The following is a 21,588-nucleotide window of genomic DNA, read 5'->3' as shown; positions in this document are numbered from 1 at the left end:
TTCTACTCGGAATCAAATCTAAGCTAATAACAGTTTATTTTTATTTTGTATAAAAATGGATAAGCATGACGTTTAGTTTGTTTTAGTTCATATGGCAGTGGGCACAAAACGAATTATTTTATAATTCCAAAATAAAAAAGTTGATTTAGAATAAATAAATGAAATTTGAATAAGTATAATAAATAATTACATTATCAGGAGATTATTTACACATGCTTATTTTACGCATGATTTTTTCGCTTGAAGTAGGCTACTTGTAGAATATACAGCACCAGAAATATTGACACCTTGTAGGCTATCCGTGATAGCATGCATGAGAATGTAAAGATTTTATTCAAAATATTTAATCCTGAATACCGTTATCAAAAGAAGAAAAGGAATACTCTACTTTGTTTTGTTTGTTGCTACAGCAGAACTGTTTGGAAAATGTCCTCCTCTTGACTAATATATATATATATATATATATATATATATATATATATATATATATATATATATATATATATATATATATATATATATATATATATATATATATATATATTATATATGTATACACCACCGGTCAAAAGTTTGAGAACACCTTCTCATTCAAGGGTTTTTCTTTATTTGTACTATTTTCTACATTATAGAATAATAGTGAAGACATCAAAACTATGAAATAACACATATGGAATCATGTAGTAAACAAAAAAGTGTTAAACAAATCAAAATATATTTTATATATCTGATTCTTCAAATAGCCACCCTTTGCTGTGATGACAGCTTTGCACACTCTTGGCATTCTCTCAACCAGCTTCACCTGGAATGCATTTCCAACAGTCTTGAAGGAGTTCCCTCATATGCTGAGCACTTGTTGGCTGGTTTTCCTTCACTCTGCGGTCCGACTCATCCCAAACCATCTCAATTTGGTTGTGGTCGGGGGATTGTGAAGGCCAGGGCATCTGATGCAGCACTCCATCACTCTCCTTTTTGGTAAAATAGCCCTTACACAGCCTGGAGGTGTGTTGGGTGATTGTCCTGTTGAAAAATAAATGATAGTCCCACTAAGCCCAAACCAGATGGGATGGCGGTAGCTTAGTGGTTAAGAGCGTTGTGCCAGTAACCGAAAGGTCGCTGGTTCTAATTCCCGAGCCGACTAGGTGAAAAATCTGTCGATGTGCCCTTGAGCAAGGCACTTAACCCTAGTTGCTCATGTAAGTCACTCTGGATAAGAGTGTCTGCTAAATGACCCAAAAAAAATGTTTTATAATAATAATAATAATTACTAAAAAAATATAAAAAACTTTAAAATGGCGTATTGCGGCAGATTCTGTGGTAGCCATGCTGGTTAAGTGTGCCTTGAATTCTAAATAAATCACAGACAGTGTCACTAGCAAAGCACCATAACACCTCCTACTCCATGCTTTACGGTGGGAAATACACATGCGGAGATCATCCGTTCACCCACACCACGTCTCACAAAGACACAGCGGTTGGAACCAAAAATCTCTAATTTGGACTCCAGACCAAAGGACACATTTCTATCGGTCTAATATCCATTGCTCGTGTTTCTTGGCCCAAGCAAGTCTCTTCTTCTAATTGGTGTCCTTTAGTAGTGGTTTCTTTGCAGCAATTCAACCATGAAGGCCTGATTCACACAGTCTCCTCTAAACAGTTGTTGTTGAGATGTGTCTGTTACTTGAACTCTGTGAAGCATTTATTTGGGCTACAATTTCTGAGGCTGGTAACACTAATGAACTTATCCTCTGCAGCAGAGGTAACTCTGGGTCTTCCATTCCTGTGGTGGTCCTCATGAGAGCCAGTTTCATCATAGTGCTTGATGGTTTTTGTGAATACACTTCAAGAAACTTTCAAAGTTCTTGAAATTTTCCATATTGACTGACCTTCATGTCTTAAAGTAATGATGGACTGTGGTTTCTCTTTGCTTATTTGAGCTGTTCTTGCCATAATATGGACTTGATCTTTTACCAAATAGGGCTATCTTCTGTATACCACCCCTTCCTTGTCACAACACAATTGATTGGCTCAAACGCATTAAGAAGGAAATAAATTCCACAAATTAACTTTTAAGAAAGCACACCTGTTAATTGAAATGCATTCCAGGTGACAACCTCATGAAGCTGGTTGAGAGAATGTCAACAGTGTGCAAAGCTGTCATCAAGGCAAAGGGTGGCTATGAAGAATCTCAAATATAAAATATATTTTGATTTGTTTAACACTGTTTTGGTTACTACATGATTCCAAATGTGTTATTTCATAGTTTTGATGTCTTCACTATAATTCTACAATGTAGAAAATAGTAAAAAATAAAGAAAAACCCTTGAATGAGTAGGTGTTCTAAAACTTTTGACCGGTAGTGTATATAAAATAAAAGCCGTCACTTATTGCAAAAGATGTAATGAAATATAAGTTGGCCATGTAGCCTACATACCATCTCGTCTTTATTTTCGAGGCATTAAAATAATTTAGAAATGTATTTCAATTCATACTTGATAATCATTTGTTTATTTAGACGTTTTCGTTCAAATACATGTTCTGAGAATATTGAGGAGGTGCAAACATCGAAATATTGTAGGCTATATGAATTAGAAAAATGTCGCTTACCAAATGCTTCAAAAAAACCTCTCACGGCATTTTGTTTACTTATATACGCCTCAATGGCATATACTCCAATTCAAATACAGTGAGATAAATATTAGTTATAGTCATTAGTTTTACCTGTGAATATTAGTTATAGTCATTAGTTTTACCTGTGAATATTAGTTATAGCCATTAGTTTTACCTGTGAATATTAGTTATAACCATTAGTTTTACCTGTGAATATTAGTTATAGCCAATAGTTTTCCCTGTGAATATTAGTTATAGCCAATAGTTTTACCTGTGAATATTAGTTATAGTCAATAGTTTTACCTGTGAATATTAGTTATAGCCATTAGTTTTACCTGTGAATATTAGTTATAGTCAATAGTTTTACCTGTGAAGTCTCTTCTTTATTTTGTTGTTTTGGTTCATTGATGATTTGGAAAATGTATTTTCGTTGGAGGATACGTCATCTGAATCTGTAAATAAAGAGCCATAGTTTATCATTAAATAAATAGCCACAGGTCTATTGCCAATACAATTACAATGTCATAATTATAAACTGTTATCCTACAGTGTGACAATATATTCAAAAACAGGATAAGATCATTTGCAATCATTAAAACCAAAATGACATTTTCAGCCCAGATAAAAATGGGCTGCAACATAAACATTAAAATTAAAAATAAATAAATACATGTCAAATGAATTGCTTATTGGCTACTTAAAAATATATACTTTTAGAATGTATAGGCCTACGCTAGCCTATAGTTTAAACATTTACCAGAGCAGCTTGCGGAGTGATGCGAATCCAGCTGTCCCCTGGCACTGTTGAGCGGCTGAAGGTGAACACTCTGCGCCTCCTGTATCACCTCCAGAAAGGCAGGCTGGCTGTAAAACGAATGCATTACTCCTGGACCAATAATTCCCATCCCAACCCCGACTCCCGCGGGGCCCAAAGCCGACCTAGCCGCCAGAAGGTGCGCCCTGTGCTGCAGAGATTCCATGTTCGAGCCCAGAATCTCCTGGATTCCGAATCCTGTGCGTCGTAGTCGAACTCATTTTTGACGGTTGGATGCTGGGGCCCGGGTCCCACTAGGTTTAGGGGTGCAGCCTTTTTCGGTTTATTCAAAGAGTCTGGAAAGAACGGTCCCTTCTTTTCCTGATGGTATTCCCGCCCTGCACGAGCCAGTTCCTCGACATTACATTTTTATCCAACAGGTTCCTCACCCGAGGGGTCGTTTCTCTCAGCCAATCACCACAGAGAAAGAACTTAACGCCAACAGAACAGAGGGGGTCGAACGATTCTTTCGTGATGGCAGATCTGTTAATTAAATGAAAATACCTTTGAAGATTTGAGATTTGTTAGACAAGGTATTTCCAGACAACAGGATTTATTAGCCCACCATGAAAAACTCTGTTACCGCAAACGGTCCAGAATTGGTGATATTAATCAGGATGCAGGACTTTATATTTTTTGCCGCCTTCACTGTGGTTCACAAAATAATGCACTTTGCTCTTGCCATACATGCTTATTCGATTTGTGAAGTTATTCAATGGTTTCTTCTGATGTCAGTTGAACATCGATAAATCCTTCAACATTGTTATATTTACTGTATGGGTTTAAGGAAATAATGGATTATATGCGTGTATGCATTTGGTAATAAATTAATAAGAAGATAAATCATGTAAAAATGTCAAATGTAATAAATCATAACTTTTTTATGCTGCGATATAGTTGCCTGGCTACCCAAACTCCTTGCTCTGCCAAACGCTACGCCACTCCCACGGACGTTAGTTACGTCACCACAATCAGTCTGAATCTGAGTAGCCTACCTCCCTGACGATTTCTAGAATGGAAATCCATTCTAGATGCTCTCATTGGTCCCAGAAACCGAGATCATTTGGGCCAGAGCCAGAACACGTGGGTAAAGTGGCCTTTAGAAAATATGTTATTGTCTTTGATACTCTGATTGGTTAGCGATTATAAAATCACATTTTATTTGTCACATGCGCTGAATACAACAGGTGTAGACCTTACAGTGAAATGCTTACCTACAAGCCCTTAACCAACAATGCAGTTTTAAGAAAAATCCGGGTAGCCATTTGATTAGCTGTTCAGGAGTCTTATGGCTTGGGGATAGAGCTGTTAAGAAGCCTTTTGGACCTAGAATTGGCGTAGCCGGTTCCGCTTGCCGTGCGGTAGCAGAGAGAACAGTCTATGACTAGGGTGGCTGGAGTCTCTGACCATTTTTAGGGCCTTCCTCTGACACCGCCTGGTATAGAGGTCCTGGATGGCAGGAAGCTTGGCCGCAGTGATGTACTGGGCCGTACGCACTACCCTCTGTAGTGCCTTGCGGTCGGAGGCCGAGCAGTTGCCATACCAGGTAGTGATGCAACCAGTCAGGATACTCTCGATGGTGCAGCTGTAGAACTTTTTGAGGGTCTGAGAACTCATGCCAAATCTTTTCAGTCTCTTGAGGGAGAATAGGCTTTGTCGTGCCCTCTTCACGACTGTCTTGGTGTGTTTGGACCATGATAGTTTGTTGGTGATGTGGACACCAAGGAACTTGAAGCTCTCAACCTGTTCTACTACAGCCCCGTCGATGAGAATGGGGGCGTGCTCGGTCCTCCTTTTCCTGTAGTCCACAATCATCTCCTTTGTCTTGATCACGTTGAGGGAGAGGTTGTTATCCTGGCACCACATGGCCAGGTCTCTGACCTCCTATAGGCTGTCTCATCGTTGTCGGTGATCAGGCCTAACACTGTTGTGTCGTCAGCAAACTTAATGATGGTATTGGAGTTGTGCCTGGCCATGCAGTCATGAGTGAACAGGGAGTACAGGAGGGGACTGAGCACGACCCCTGAGCTGCTACCGTGTTGAGGATCAGCGTGGCAGATATGTTGTTACCTACCCTTACCACCTGGGGGCGGCCCGTCAGGAAGTCCAGGATCCAGTTGCAGAGGGAGGTGTTTAGTCCCAGGGTCCTTAGCTTAGTGATGAGCTTTGAGGGCACTATGGTGTTGAACGCTGAGCTGTAGTCAATGAATAGCATTCTCACATAGGTGTTCCTTTTGTCCAGGTGGGAAAGGGCAGTGGGGAGTGCAATAGAGATTGCATCATCTGTGGATCTGTTGGGGCGGTATGCAAATTGTAGTGGGTCAAGGGTTTCTGGTATAATGGTGTTGATGTGAGCCATGACCAGCCTTTCAAAGCATTTCCTGGCTACAGACATGAGTGCTACGGGTCTGTAGTCATTTAGGCAGGTTACCTTAGTGTTCTTGGGCACAGGGACTATGGAGGTCTGCTTGAAACATGTTGGTATTACAGACTCAGTCAGGGACAGTTTGAAAATGTCAGTGAAGACACTTGCCAGTTGGTCAGCACATGCTCCGAGTACACGTCCTGGTAATCCGTCTGGCCCTGCGGCCTTGTAAATGTTGACCTGCTTAAAGGTCTTACTCATATTGGCTACGGAGAGCGTGATCACACAGTCGTCCGGAACAGCTGGTGCTCTCATGCATGCTTCAGTGTTGCTTGCCTCGAAGCGAGCATAGAAGTGGTTTAGCTCGTCTAGAAGTATTGTGTCACTGGGCAGCTCGCGGCTGTACTTCCCTTTATAGTCTGTAATAGTTTTCAAGCCCTGCCACATCCGACGAGCGTCAGAGCCGGTGTAGTACGATTAAATCTTAGTCCTGTACTGACTCTTTGCCTGTTTGATGGTTCGTCGGAGGGCATAGCGGGATTTCTTATAAGCGTTCGGGTTAGAGTGGATGTTGCCTGTAATCCATGGCTTCTGGTTGGGGTATGTACGTATGGTCACTGTGGGGACAACGTCATCGATGCACTTATTGATGAAGCCAGTGATTGATGTGGTGTACTCCTCAATGCCATCGGAAGAATCCCGGAACATATTCCAGTCTGTGCTAGCAAAACAGTCCTGACCACTTCTTTATTGACCGAGTCACTGGTGCTTCCTGCTTTAGTTTTGCTTGTAAGCAGGAATCAGGAGGATAGAATTATGGTCAGATTTGCCAAATGGAGGGCGAGGGAGAGCTTTGTATGCATCTCTGTGTGTGGAGTAAAGGTGGTCACGGGAGAGGCGAAGGTCGAGGGTAGTGTGTCCTCTGAAACACAACCCAACCCAAGCTTCTTGACACAGTGCCAGCTTAACCCAGAAGCCAGCCGCACCAATGTGCTGGAGGAAACACCGTACACCTTACGACCGAGTCAGCGTGCACTGCGCCCGACCCGCCACAGGAGTCGCTAGTGCGCGATGGGAGAAGAACATCCCTACTGGCCAAACCCTCCCCTACCCTGGATGGCGCTGGGCCAATTTTGACATCACCACAAAGGACTTCATTGAGGGCAGTCTCAGACTGAAGTATGTAGCGAATAGAGCAGCGGAAGAATTCAGTTTGAGTTGTCAGGCAAGCCATATAGGCTATCCAAACATCTATTTGAATTGTAGGCTGCTTAATTCTCATCTAATTGTTTCATGTTTTATTTTCTCTCAGGGAAAATAGATACATATAAAACAATTCCCTACAAATGACTCTCGCTGCCTAGTCATGACCGCTCAATTGAACCCTGAACTCACACAAATAAATGGCCGCAACAAGGGAGAGTGTTTTTAACGGATTGAGTAAAACCTTTAATCAATAAATCAATCAATAAAAAACATGGTCTAGGTATTACTTTCACTGTTGCCCGGGCTCTCCATCTCTCTATCCCTGTCTCGATGATTTCAGGGCCTTAATCCCGCAGCCATCGAGTCGTAAAGGATCCAATCAGGCGCATAAAGCTCTCTACTCGAGGCAAAGCTGTTAAATTTGGACAGAGTTTGGTCTCTGCCTCACTGGCTCTGAATATCACGTCATCCCCGTGTCAGTAATATAACAACGAAAAATGACACAATGTAACACAATATTGAATATGAAACTGGAGAGTGACCAATAGACGAATCTATGGTTGTATTGTATATTTTGTATTTTCTCTAGTAAGCAAGAAAAAAGACAATCAAGAAAAACATACATGTTGTTATTATTATTGTTATTATTATTATTGTTATTATTATTATTCAGCAATATAACCTTTAATAATTGTAAGGCTACATTTCGTTATGTCTGGGGCGGCAGGTAGCTTAGTGGATAAGAGCGTTGTACCAGTAACCGAAACGTCGCTGGTTCTAATCCCCGTGCCGACTAGGTTAAAAATCTATCGATGTGCCCTTGAGCAAGGCACTTAACCCTAATTGCTCTGGATAAGAGCGTCTGCTAAGTGACTAAAATGTAATAATTGCAGTATTTTTGTGTTTCGATGTGTAGGTATAACTTGACTGGATCTTATATAGGCTATTTGACCTAATTCAGGCTAGAAAGATGATAAAAATGCACATTCTTTCATCTTGATTAATGAATTAATTGGCCAACCACTGATTTAGCCTATCAAATAATGAATAAAAAACTCAAGTTCTTGTCTTAATTCCAAAAACACCACTAGAACTAAAATGACAGGTCCCAATTCAAACAGTTTATTACCAGTACACAGAATAACTCATTAATTTGTTCAAAGGCGCTCATAAACATTAATCCATAACGTCTAATCAAGTGGCTGCGCGAGCGATTTGCATATATTCTCATTAGTTTTGCATACTAAATGTTTTGTCTTTGTTGTTCAGAACGCGTCAGGCTGCGCTTCTGTAGATATTGAGTTTTTTATTGACAGGTCACATGATTAAGAGTACAACGTCCCAGTTGTGTGTATTTAGGAAACACACACACGAACAATTAAAAAACCCAGCCTTTACAGTAATACGCTACAATTACCACAAATAATAAAATAAATGAACTTGTTGTTTTTGTTATTGTTATTGAGAGATGTTGATGATATTTCTCCACATTGTTATACCTATAGGACTATAGATTGTATGAAGAAATAAAGAAAGAAGAATGTTGATCTGAAAAATCTAATCCGATTTCGAAAATGATGCTGACGACCTTGACAGCATGGTCAAACAAAGACAACCTAAAAGGTTTCAGATGTTATTATCAAGTCAAAGATATCTTGAGCTTTATTCCATTCTATTCCCCTCCTTTTCACGATAACCTGTTTTGTAACCGTTTTGTGATTTTAAATGGAGGAGATATCTAAGGAAAATTAACACCCCATTTAATAAATATTATTATTATTATTATTATTATTATTATTACCCCATTTGATTTGCTCCGTAAGAGAGTGGGAAATAACCCCAAATGTAATTTTACATTACAAATCCTTTCTAATCAGCTATTATTCAATTAAGGCGGAGTTTTTATTCGCTCAGAGATCATGTGTGGCACACTTTTGGACATCTGGACACGTAATTATGTCGAGGACAGATATAATTTATGGAAATGAGCAGACGCCTTAGATGGAGGCAGGAGATAACACCGACCTTATCAAAGTGACATGTGGCAATGAATAAATAAATCCGTGATTTATCCTGGACCCGTTAGGCGTCGCAGGTCACGCGTCAGGCTGTCAATCTAGAACCGCGCGTGTGTGATCGTGGGATGGTGGGCTGTTGCCACTGCACCACCAAACCGCGCAGTGTGCATTGCGCGGCACTATTTGCCTCAACATTCAAGAAACCACCGTGCACATAAGGTGGAAAATATTGTAAATTGCTACCAGCATCCTATTCACGCGCACTTGCACACACATGCATAATGAAGAAAGATACTCCATGAGAATCCCGTTTGATCTGAGCTATGGTTTTATAATATTTGGAGATTCCGCAGGCATTTCAATACCAACAGAATAAGGTATATTTTATACTAGGCTATAGGCTACTCTTTTTCACCCTCCCAGAAATCAAAATGACGTTGAAAATACATATTTTCCAGATGTTGACATCACGTTCATTTCAGATACTGAATGAAAGGTTATAAGAAGTTGAAAATATGTATGTTCTGGGCGTTGAAAATGCGTATTTTCCGGAAGTTGAAATCAGGTGCATTTTAGGTGCTGAATGAAAGGTAAAAACACATATTTTCCGGAAATTGAAAATATGTCATTTACAGACATTGAAAATATGTATTTTTCAGTCATATTCTATGGCCAAATTTCCAGTGCTATACATTCTTAATGAAGTATATAATAATACATGTTTTCACACCTCTTAATAGGAAAGAGGAGCCACCTGAAGATTACAATAAAATATTTAGTATTGCTCCAATCTGTCACATGCACTTATGTTAGCTTTTCAAACATTTAAAAACTCTCAGTGATGATATTCAAAGTACTCCAACATGCAAACTAAACCAACAGACCACTTCAACTACAAAAACATTCTGAGTAACAGTTACAGATTTTTTTGTTTGTTGCTATGACTGTAATATGTTGTTGTTTCTCTACGGAACCAAAAATCAACATTCATGGACATTGAAATCAAGGCCTGTCAAAAATACACACAAAAAAGATGCACTTTTTACACTTACAAATCTCTTGGTAACATGACATCAGGTGACAGAACTCCTAGCACACCTAAGATTCCAAATCTCACAGCAGAACATTCATACTTGTAAATGGCCTTGTAATAATTCTGAAAATAAATTATACTTGCAAATCTTATTGAATGTATTCAAATGTCAAGTTACAAGTTCGCGACTGTTGTTCAATCTTTTGCACATCATGACACAAGCTTGTAAAATGTAATTACACATTTGCAAATCATACTTGCAACCATTAATCTCAATGTGCGACCACGAAATTCAAAACACAAACTCAAGTAGTTCTGTCATCATTATAATCCCATATCTGGATAGCAGTCACTATTATTTGAGTCACAAGCAAGTCACAAGGTCTGAGTCTTAAGTCAAATCCCAAGTAGAACGGGTCGAGTCTCGAGTCAAGTCCAAGTCGTGCATTCTTAGAGAAAATCAAGTCCAGTCACAAGTTTTTAAGTGAAGTCTCAAGTCAAGTAAAAAAAATATATACAGGCAATGACTTGTACAACTACATTTTAGTCATTTAGCAGACGCTCTTATCCAGAGCGAATAACAGTTTAGTGAGTGCATACATTTTTCGTACAAGCAACCCGTGGGAATCGAACACACAACCCTGGCGTTGCAAGCGCCATGCTCTACCAACTGAGCTACAGGAGGCCAACTACACATCTGTGTCTATTTATTGAGGCTACCAGACAGACCTTTTCATTATTTTGTCTGCAACACATTTTGATGATGTAATAATTACTTTTAACAACAAATTCCAAATGCAACAGGGGACATAAACAACTGATTCTAGTAACAGCTGTCTAGGCTTTTTAATGGCTGGTCAAGAGCCAATCTCTACTCTACCGCTCCACGTTAAACCGTATCTTCCTCTAATCTACTATAATATCCTTCTATTAGGCAGTGGTGGTGGACTTGAGCAGAGGTGGGACCAAGTCACTGTTATTTGAGTCACAAGCAAGTCTCAAGTCTCAAGTCGAGGTCTTTTTTTTTTTTTTTTAAGTAGAACGGGTCGAGTCTCGAGTGGCGCAGTGGTCTAAGGCACTGCATCGCAGTGCTAACTGTGCCACTAGAGATCCTGGTTCGAATCCAGGCTCTGTCGCAGCCGGCAGCGACCGGGAGACTCATGGGCGGCGCACAATTGGCCCAGCGTCGTCCAGGGGATGGAATGGCCGGCAGGGATGTAGCTCAGTTGATAGAGCATGGCGTTTGCAACGCCAGGGTTGTGGGTTCGTTTCCCACGGGGGGCCAGTATAAAAAAAAAAAATATGTATTCACTAACTGTAAGTCGCTCTGGATAAGAGCGTCTGCTAAATGACTATAATGTAATATAATGAGTGAAGTCGTGTATTCTAAGAGCAAGTCAAGTCCAGTCAGAATCATACGTTTTTTTCAAGTGAAGTCTCAAGTCAAGTAAAAAAAAAAATCTATACAGGCAATGACTTGTTAAACTACAAATCTGTGTCTATTTATTGAGGCTACCAGACAGACCTTTTCATTATTTTGTCTGCAACACATTTTGATGATGTAATAATTACTTTTAACAACAAATTCCAAATGCAAGTTTCACAAGTAACTTATACATTTCAAGCAACTGTTACATACCAAAAGACCTGTAGCCCTATGCTAGTAATTGATGCTTGATTCCCCATAGCTGGTGAGTTTCCAAAGTAAACGGTTCATATTTTTGATCACCAAACAACTTTTGGAGCTGCATATATTTATTATGTAATTCCTCTCTCCCTATAAACAACTTTTCTGAAATTAATGTAGATGGATATTAAGAAATGAATGTGATATTTGAGGCTCTCTACCATTTGATGTAGCAAACACACATTATTTCAGTTTGAGAGTATGTGATAAGGGGGTTGGAGACATGTTCGTTTCGACATTATAAAGAAAAACCTTTATAAACAATGGCAACTACTGCCATGTTATTCGGAGCCTTGCTGTTGGAAAACCATGAGTCATTCAGCTGTCGCAGATGCAGCTCCCCCGACTTTACACCTTTGGTCTACAGTCGATTTCTACAGCCTTACCAGTCAAGCCGCCCAGAGACATAGGACACACCCCACTGGGCAGAGACGACAATTCAATGTTTATTCCACGTTGGTTCAACGTCATTTCATTGAAGTGACGTTGAAACAATGTTGATTCAACCAATGTGTGCCCAGCGGGATGGAACTCCGACAAAACCAGGGGAAAATGAACAAAGGAAACCATGCATTGGACTCCAGAGGTCTGGACTCGAGTCACATGACTTGGACTCAGTCTGACTCAAGTCACAAATTTGACACTAGACTTGATAGAAAATAAAATACATTGAGACGAGACTTACATTTACATTTTTTTGACTTGGCTTGGAGACTCAAGACTTTGAACTCGACTTTGAATTGAGACTGTTGATTTGAAATTATCTGGCCAGGTTTTGTAACGTTTTGTCACTCATTTTTGTTTCACAGAAATATTACTCTCCACACAGTCAGAGACAGTATTGCACTTGCAAAAACCAGATTGGCTAGTGAAATGCACACTCAGCCCTCTGATTGGACCAGCAAACTGTCAATCAACACAGGTCGGGTGACCTAGGCAGTGAGGTTTTCGGGGTTGCAAGTGTAAAACTGAATTGAAATATATAAGTTATTTTGTTCATACATATTTTAATAGGCTACATATAACAAGTTGCTTCTACATCTGCATTGCTTGCTGTTTGGGGTTTTAGGGTGGGTTTCTGTATAAGCACTTCGTGACATCTGTTGATGTAAAAAGGGCTTTATAAATACATTTGATTGATTGATTTGATTGTATGTTATTAATATATTTTTCATATTTCAGATAGGTCTAGTTTGGGTGGGTTATAATTATATACCTCGGTGTTGTTACTGGCTATATGTCTAAAGATAGCTGTAACATCTCACTACCTTCAATATTTATGGGATGAAAATGTAACATATTCTGGCGAATTAATTACCATATTTGTGAAGGAGAAAAAGTTTACAAACAGATCATGCTTCCCATCCGATTCCGCAACCTCCGCTGCATACAGGACGTTCTTATGATCCTGCTTGCTCTAGACTCCAGATAAGTGATCATGTGACATGATATCCCTAGTTGATATTGACTGCTAACATGAATGACTTTCAGCTCAAAATGCGGGTGTAAAGGGCAGTTTATTTCTGTATATTGCCTTTTGAAAATGCATCACCGTTTATGGCTGTAATGACAGGCTACGTTTAGCGCAGCGATTGTGCGCGCGATTTTTTCGCCCTGCATGTGCGTGCGCTGCGATCGTGAGCTTTGAACCATTTTGAAAACCACTGAGCTAGCGAACAGATCGCTGATTGGCTGTACAGCTCCAGGATCAGGTGCAGCGCAAACGTCACATGGTAGGGAGAGAGGAATGACAAAATAAATAAAGTTGTTTGGTGCTCAAAAATATGAACCGTTTACTTTGGAAACTCACCAGCAATGGGGAATCAAGCATCAATTACTAGCATAGGGCTACTGTTCTTTTGGTATGTCAAAATTGCTTGAAATGTATAATTGACTTATGAAACTTGTATTTGGAATTTGTTGTTAAAAGTAATTACTACATCATCAAAATGTGTTGCAGACAAAATAATGAAAAGGTCTGTCTGGTAGCCTCAATAAATAGACACAGATTTGTAGTTTAACAAGTCATTGCCTGTATATATATTTTTTTTTTACTTGACTTGAGACTTCACTTGAAAAAAACGTATGATTCTGACTGGACTTGACTTGCTCTTAGAATACACGACTTCACTCGAGACTCGACCCGTTCTACTTGAAAAAAAAAAAAAAAAAGACCTCGACTTGAGACTTGAACCTTGTGACTTCAGACTTGCTTGTGACTCAAATAACAGTGACTTGGTCCCACCTCTGATCAAGTCCACCACCAATGCCTAATAGAAGGATATTATAGTAGATTAGAGGAAGATGTGGTCCTCTGTAGCTCAGCTGGTAGAGCACGGCGCTTGTAACGTTCGATCCCCGGGACCACCCATACACGAAAAATGTATGCACGCATGACTGTAAGTCGCTTTGGATAAAAGCGTCTGCTAAATGGCATATTATTATATTATTATAAGGTTTAACGTGGAGCGGTAGAGTAGAGATTGGCTCTTGGCCAGCCATTAAAAAGCCTAGACAGCTGTTACTAGAATCAGTTGTTTATGTCCCCTGTTTAGCTCTTTAAAAGACACTGTAGCTGTCACAGTGGCAGGTTCTTTAGGATGTGGGTTGAGCAGAGTGAAGCAGAGACCAACACAAACGACCGCTTAACATTAAAAAGGCATCAACATGGTTTACATGTGGATGCCTGCAGTCAGCATGCCAATTGCACACTTGAGACATCTGTGGCATTGTGTTATGACAAAATTGCACATTTTTAGAGTGGCCTTTTATTGTCCCCAGCACAAGGTGCACCTGTGTAATGATCATGCTGTTTAATCAGCTTCTTGATATGCCACACCTGTCAGGTGGATGGATTATCTTGGCAAAGGACAAATGCTCACTAACAGGGGGATGTAAACAAATTTGAGAGAAATAATATTTTTGTGCATATGGAACATTTCGGTGATCTTTTATTTCAGCTCATGAAACATGGGACAAACACTTTAGATGTTGCGTTTTAATTTTTGTTCAGTGTATATTACTGAGTGAGTGGTCACTAAGAACTGGGCTTTACATTTGACCTTATGGTGTAGCTGGATACACATGATGGTAAGGAGATGGAAAATGACTTCACACCGATCAGGTTTGGTTGGTTATGCACCCACACACACAGACACAGACACACACAGACACACACACACAGACACAGACACACACAGACACACACACACAGACACAGACACAGACACACACACACAGACGCGAACACGCGCACACGCACACACAGGCGCGCGCACACACACACACACAGACACGTACACGCGCACACGCACACACGCACGCACACACACACACACACACACACATACACGGACACGCGCACACACACACACACACACACACACACAGACCGTCATCACATCAGCTTCATGATGAGTTGTATGTATCAGCATATAGTGGTGACTGGTTTATCTTGGCCAGGTCGCAGTTGTAAATGAGAACTTGTTCTCAACTGGCTTACCTGGTTAAATAAAGGTGACATATTTTTTTTTTTTTTTTTTTTTTTTTTTTTTTATATCTGCTGATTGGTCATCCTCTTCCTGAACACTGAAAGAGCTGTAATTAGTAGTCAACCTTAATGTAACGACTTCTTCTAGTAGAGAATTCATTGTGTCTTGATTACTTTGTTTTCCAAAAGTCAGAGCGTCACAGTGGATTTACACTGAGTGTCCAAAACATTGAGAATACCTTCCCAATATTGAGTCTATGTCATGGAAAGAGCAGGTGTTCATAATGTTTTGCTCACTCAGTGTATAAAAAGAGAGGTGTCCATAATCGCACCTTTTCTACAGGAAATACACTGATTTAAATCCGCCATGACTGAAGATATATTTTGGCTTAACTGTAGTTTGGTTAAGGTGAACTTCACTGATTCAAAGTTAATAAAGTGGCTGGAGTCACAATGGTGATTTATAAGAACAGAGCGGTGTCCACACCTTTTCTTCAGGGAATACACTAATTAAAATCTGTTGACGTGAACTTCACTGATTCGAATCCAGTCGGTCACAATGATGCTGTGATCCCGGATCGCTGTGAGGAGGCCAAAGGGAGCTAGGTAAAGGTTAACGGAGCGGAGTTGGTTCGGTTACCCACCCACCCACGCCTTGCCTGAGACCCGATGACTTGCATTGGATCCACAAGCTAACGGCTTTAGCTCAGCAAGCTAAGGCAGTCTTGTGGCATGCAGTAGACCAGTGTTCAAAACTCAGTCAAACCCACTGTGACTAAATATCCTTCGATTAGTGCTGTAAAAGCTCTCTGTGTATTCGCTGATTCCCTGTCCAATGAAAGTTGAGCTGTGAAAGCTCTCTGTGTATTCGCTGATTTCCTGTCCAATGAAAGCTGTGCTGTAAAAGCTCTCTGTGTATTCGCTGATTCCCTGTCCAATGAAAGTTGAGCTGTGAAAGCTCCCGAGTGGCGCAGTGGTCTAAGGCACTGCATCGCAGTGCTAGCTGTGCCACTAGAGATCCTGGTTCGAATCCAGGCTCTGTCGTAGCCGGCCGCGACCGGGAGACCCATGGGGCGGCGCACAATTGGCTCAGCGTCGTCCAGGGTAGGGGAGGGAATGGCTGGCAGGGAGGTAGCTCAGTTGGTAGAGCATGGCGTTTGCAACGCCAGGGTTGTGGGTTCGATTCCCACGGGGGGCCAGTATAAAAAAATACAAATAAAAAAACAATTCTAAAAAATTATAATGTATGCACTCACTAACTGTAAGTCGCTCTGGATAAGAGCGTCTGCTAAATGACTAAAATGTAAATGTAAAATGTAAAAGCTCTCTGGGTATTCGCTGATTCCCTGTCCAATGAAAGTTGAGCTGTGAAAGCTCTCTGGGTATTCGCTGATTCCCTGTCCAATGAAAGTTGAGCATTACCTCCCCCTTTCCTTCCTTGTTTCCATCTTGACAACCCAGTGACAGTGTGATCCAAAGTCAGTTTGCTAGGTGCTAGTTTCTCATGCTGCTTACACAATGGTCTGTATGGGAGCGGCCTGGTGTTATTGCTTAATTAGGTCGAAGAGTTGATTGGTTATCTCTAATTGACAGCTAATTAAAAAGGCTAAGGGCACATCAGATAGATGTGGACTACGACTGGTGTGTCTATTATGGAAGACAGAGTCTGTGAGGGTACGGTTACATTTTAGTCATTTAGCAGACACTCTGATCCAGAGCGACTTACAGGAGCAATTAGGGTTAAGTGCCTTGCTCAAGGGCACATCGGCAGATTTTTCACCTAGTCGGCTCGGGGATTAGAACCAGCGACCTTTCGGTTACTGGCACAACGCTCTTAACCACTAAGCTACCTGCCTTGGGAAACAGCCCCAAACATTTGCAACATGTCTTGAAAGGGAGAGGTCCTAGAGTTGCAAAATTCCGGTAACTTTCCCAACATTTCCAGGTTTTCCAAAAAATCTGGCGTGAAGATTCCGAATTTTCCTGCCTATTCCCACCTGATTCCGGGAATCTTCCACCCAGGATTTCTCGACAATTTTGGGAAACTTACCAGAATTTCTCAACCCTAGACAGATCCTAGAGCTAGAGAGTGTTGACGATATGCCGCCTGTAGAACTCAGCCAGTACCAGAAAACAATATAATGCTGTTCCTTCTGTGCAGTGCTTGACTTGGGTGCCGGAGTTCACAGGAACAGAATACCGGCACCTCAGACTTTCTAATGTTTGGGTCCCTTCACCTCTTAAACATTTTTGCAGAGTTCCAGCACCTAAATACAAAAAGTACCGGGACCCAAAAATGCATACTGGCACCTACTCCGTTCTACTTTTACGTCATTTAGCAGACGCTCTTATCCAGAGCGACTTACAGGTAGTGCATACATTATTTTATTTTATTTTACCCCCCGTGGGAATCAAACCCACAACCCTGGCGTTGCAAACACCATGCTCTACAAACTGAGCTACATCCCCTGCCAGCCATTCCCTCCCCTACCCTAGACAACGCTGGGCCAATTGTGCGCCGCCCCATGGGTCTCCCGGTTGCGGCCGGCTACGACAGAGCCTGGATTCGAACCAGGATCTCTAGTGGCACAGCTAGGACTGCGATGCTGTGCCTTAGACCACTGCGCCACTCGGGAGAGTCCACTGGTCCACTGGTCCTCTTCTAGTCAAGCGCTGTGCATGTTTTGCCCTATCTACTTTGTTTGGTGTTTCAGACTGGTCAGTTTAAATTAGAAATGTAGCCGTGTAGTTAAAGGGAGATTCTGGCAATTAAAGCCGTTTTTCCACTTACCTAGTGTAAAGGATGTCAGGCTGCTTGCTTCCTCCCGATTCAGCCCATACCTGGCGCAAACTCGGGACCTCAGACTTGCTAGCACACGTGACAGCACCTCCCGTCTTACCGGTCGACGCCAATGCGAAAAGCTAGCTGTTCGCTGGCGCAAGTGGGGACACTTTAGGCTGAAGAGTAAGATTCACACATCTCCATGTGCTACACTAGCATATGCTAGCGTACCTGTAGACCTCCAGTCATTACGCTAATGCTAGGTTTGGAGTGGGACGCCATCGCATTATGTTTTCATGGGAAGTCTAGGATTTGGGGGGGAAAACAAAATTACAGCACAAACTGTTGAGTGACATCACCAGCTGAGTAGCTCCACATTGTTGCACTGAGGGCCTTTGTCTCTTCTGCCTCAATCAGATGTTTTGATCAACGGTCGTTTCGTGACCCATCTTGTCCACTTTGTTTGTTCTCTGGTTGTTTGGCTCGCTGGGAACAATTAGCTAGATTGGAGGAGCCAGTTTATATGGCTGATGATGAGGTGGAGGATAGAACACCAGATCAGATAGAAAGGACAGGGCTGGATTGGACAGGGCTGGAATGGACAGGGCTGGATTGGACAGGACTGGAATGGACAGGACAAGACTGGACAGGACAGGACAGGGCTGGAATGGACAGGACTGGACTGGACAGGACTGGACAGGGCTGGACTGGACAGGACAGGACAGGGCTGGAATGGACAGGGCTGGACAGGACAGGGCTGGAATGGACAGGGCTGGACAGGACAGGACAGGACAGGGCTGGAATGGACAGGGCTGGACAGGGCTGGAAAGGACAGGGCTGGAATGGACAGGGCTGGACAGGACAGGACAGGACAGGGCTGGAATGGACAGGACAGGACAACCCCAGCACCAGTCACAGCCCCAGACCCCAACCCCAACCACAGTCACAGAACAGTCTGCGGTATTGTCTCACCTAATTACGCTGAAGCCAGAGGCCCTCTTTTTGTGTTGGCTTCACCATGCCTGTCCGACTCCCGTCTCCTGCCCTGGCCAATAACCCTTGTCCTGATCGCCAGACCTGGGTTCAGGTAGTGTCTGAAATCTTTGAGCGTTTGCTTTAACCTGCTGGTGTGGGTGGGGTTTGCTTTAACCTGCTGGTGTGGGTGGGGTTTGCTTTAACCTGCTGGTGTGGGTGGGGTTTGCTTTAACCTGCTGGTGTGGGTGGGGTTTGCTTTAACCTGCTGGTGTGGGTGGGGTTTGCTTTAACCTGCTGGTGTGGGTGGGGTTTGCTTTAACCTGCTGGTGTGGGTGGGGTTTGCTTTAACCTGCTGGTGTGGGTGGGGTTTGCTTTAACCTGCTGGTGTGGGTGGGGGATTGCGCTGGTCAAGCTCAATCTAGCAGCTGGAGTATTTGAAAGGTTTTAAATACTTCATGAACCCAGGCCCGAGCAATTATGTCAACTCTCATTACAACCGACAACAATGAGAAATATTATTTATCTGAAAGGTTTTGTGTTGTTTTACAGAGCACCTGCCCGGGGCCTTATGCTTTGCTTTTCAAGTCACAGTCCCCTGGTCTTCTGAGTCCCCGAGTCCCCTGGTCTTATGAGTCCCCGAGTCCCCTGGTCTTATGAGTCCCAGAGTCCACTGGTCTTATGAGTCCCCGAGTCCCCTGGTCTTATGAGTCCCCGAGTCCCCTGGTCTTATGAGTCCCCGAGTCCCCTGGTCTTATGAGTCCCCGAGTCCCCTGGTCATATGAGTCCCGAGTCCCCTGGTCTTATCAGTCCCCGAGTCCCCTGGTCTTATGAGTCCCCGAGTCCCCTGGTCTTATGAGTCCCAGAGTCCACTGGTCTTATGAGTCCCCGAGTCCCCTGGTCTTATGAGTCCCCGAGTCCCCTGGTCTTATGAGTCCCCGAGTCCGCTGGTCCGATGGCCAGACCCTAAAGAGAGTCTATGGAACGACACTGGCATGAAGTTATTGCTCTAATTACCACTTTGTCCATCCAGCACAAACTGTTGAGTCACATCGCCAGCTGAGTAGCTCCACATTGTTGCACTGAGGACCTTTGTCGCTTCTGCCCCAATCGGATGTTTTGATCAACAGTCGTTTCGTGACCCATCTTGTCCACTTTGTTTGTTCTCTGGTTGTTTGGCTCGCTGGGAACAATTAGCTAGATTGGAGGAGCCAGTTTATATGGCTGATGATGAGGTGGAGGATAGAACACCAGATCAGATAGAAAGGACAGGGCTGGATTGGACAGGGCTGGAATGGACAGGGCTGGAATGGACAGGGCTGGACAGGACAAGACAGGACTGGACAGGAAAGGACTGGACAGGACAGGAATGGACAGGACAGGACAGGACTGGACAGGAAAGGACTGGACAGGAAAGGACAGGACAGGGCTGGAATGGACAGGGCTGGAATGGACAGGGCTGGAATGGACAGGACATGGCTGGAATGGACAGGGCTGGACAGGACAGAACAGGGCTGGAATGGACAGGGCTTGACTGGACTGGACAGGACTGGGATGTTGTTGAGGAGAGCTGACAATGAAAGGCTTTGTTACACATCCTAACTGTTCATGACTGTTCATTTAAAAAAGTGAGAGTGTGGAGTAATGTGACGTAAATGTCAGCATGAGATCAGTACATCTTCCTCTCTCGTGTACTCTTGTACGCACGTACGCACGCACGTACGCAGACGTAGAGCATGGGGATGTGAAACATTCTCCTCAGCCTGAAGTATCGCCACCAGGTCAAAGGGCTTCAGGAGGGCAGTCCTGTGTGCCTGAAGTATCGCCACCAGGTCAAAGGGCTTCAGGAGGGCAGTCCTGTGTGCCTGAAGTATCGCCACCAGGTCAAAGGGCATCAGGAGGGCAGTCCTGTGTGCCTGAAGTATCGCCACCAGGTCAAAGGGCATCAGGAGGGCAGTCCTGTGTGCCTGAAGTATCGCCACCAGGTCAAAGGGCATCAGGAGGGCAGTCCTGTGTGCTAGCAAGGCAGAGGTCTGGAGTTTGAGCCCCAGTGTGAGCCAAATCAGGAGGAAGTGGTACTCCCTAAGCAAGCAGCGTGACACATACACACACACACACACACACACACACACAAAACACACAGCTCTCCATTAAGATGATGCTGTTAAATGTTTATAATTTTCTAATCTCCAAATTATATCCAGGTCAAAATCTCTATTTATTTCTATGTGATTTTCTTCCATGCTCTAGATCTATTACAAGCTAATCCTTTTTCTCTTTGGGTCATATCTATAGTTCCTATTAGGTCTAGATTCAATCCGGACTGCGGAAGATCCACACTATAACGCGATTGAAATTTAAAGGTTTAAATGTTTCCGCGTTCACAGAGACTGCATTCACGGTTAAACACTGCATATGTCGGCTCAATCAGAAATTACCTTTACATTTTAAATCTAGCCATAGGTTGTTCTCTCATGGATGTGACTAAATCATGCATACGGTGCATTCGGAAAGTATTCAAATCCCTTCCCTTTTCCAAATTTTTTTACGTTACAGCCTTATTCTGAAATGTATTACATAATTTTTTCCCCTCAATCTACACACAATACCC

At 42.6% G+C, this 21,588-nt stretch overlaps 1 pseudogene across 1 annotated transcript in view; it reads right to left on the bottom strand.

Annotated features, from left to right (window-relative positions):
- Nucleotides 1-20,974, bottom strand: part of LOC311106740 (visual system homeobox 2-like) — a 29,034-nt pseudogene extending 8,060 nt beyond the window's left edge. Inside the window, exons 1-3 of the transcript in view lie at nt 20,701-20,974; nt 3,368-3,762; nt 2,978-3,062 (exon numbers count right to left, since the gene is read on the bottom strand). The product of the transcript in view is annotated as a visual system homeobox 2-like (transcript). The remainder of the gene's footprint in view (nt 1-2,977; nt 3,063-3,367; nt 3,763-20,700) is intronic.
- Between the last annotated feature and the right edge of the window lie 614 nt (nt 20,975-21,588).

This window comes from Coregonus lavaretus (genome assembly GCF_964263955.1).
Source record: "Coregonus lavaretus genome assembly, chromosome: 31".
In the NCBI taxonomy this organism is placed as follows: Eukaryota; Metazoa; Chordata; class Actinopteri; order Salmoniformes; family Salmonidae; genus Coregonus; species Coregonus lavaretus.
This window is presented reverse-complemented; position numbering and strand designations above follow the sequence as displayed.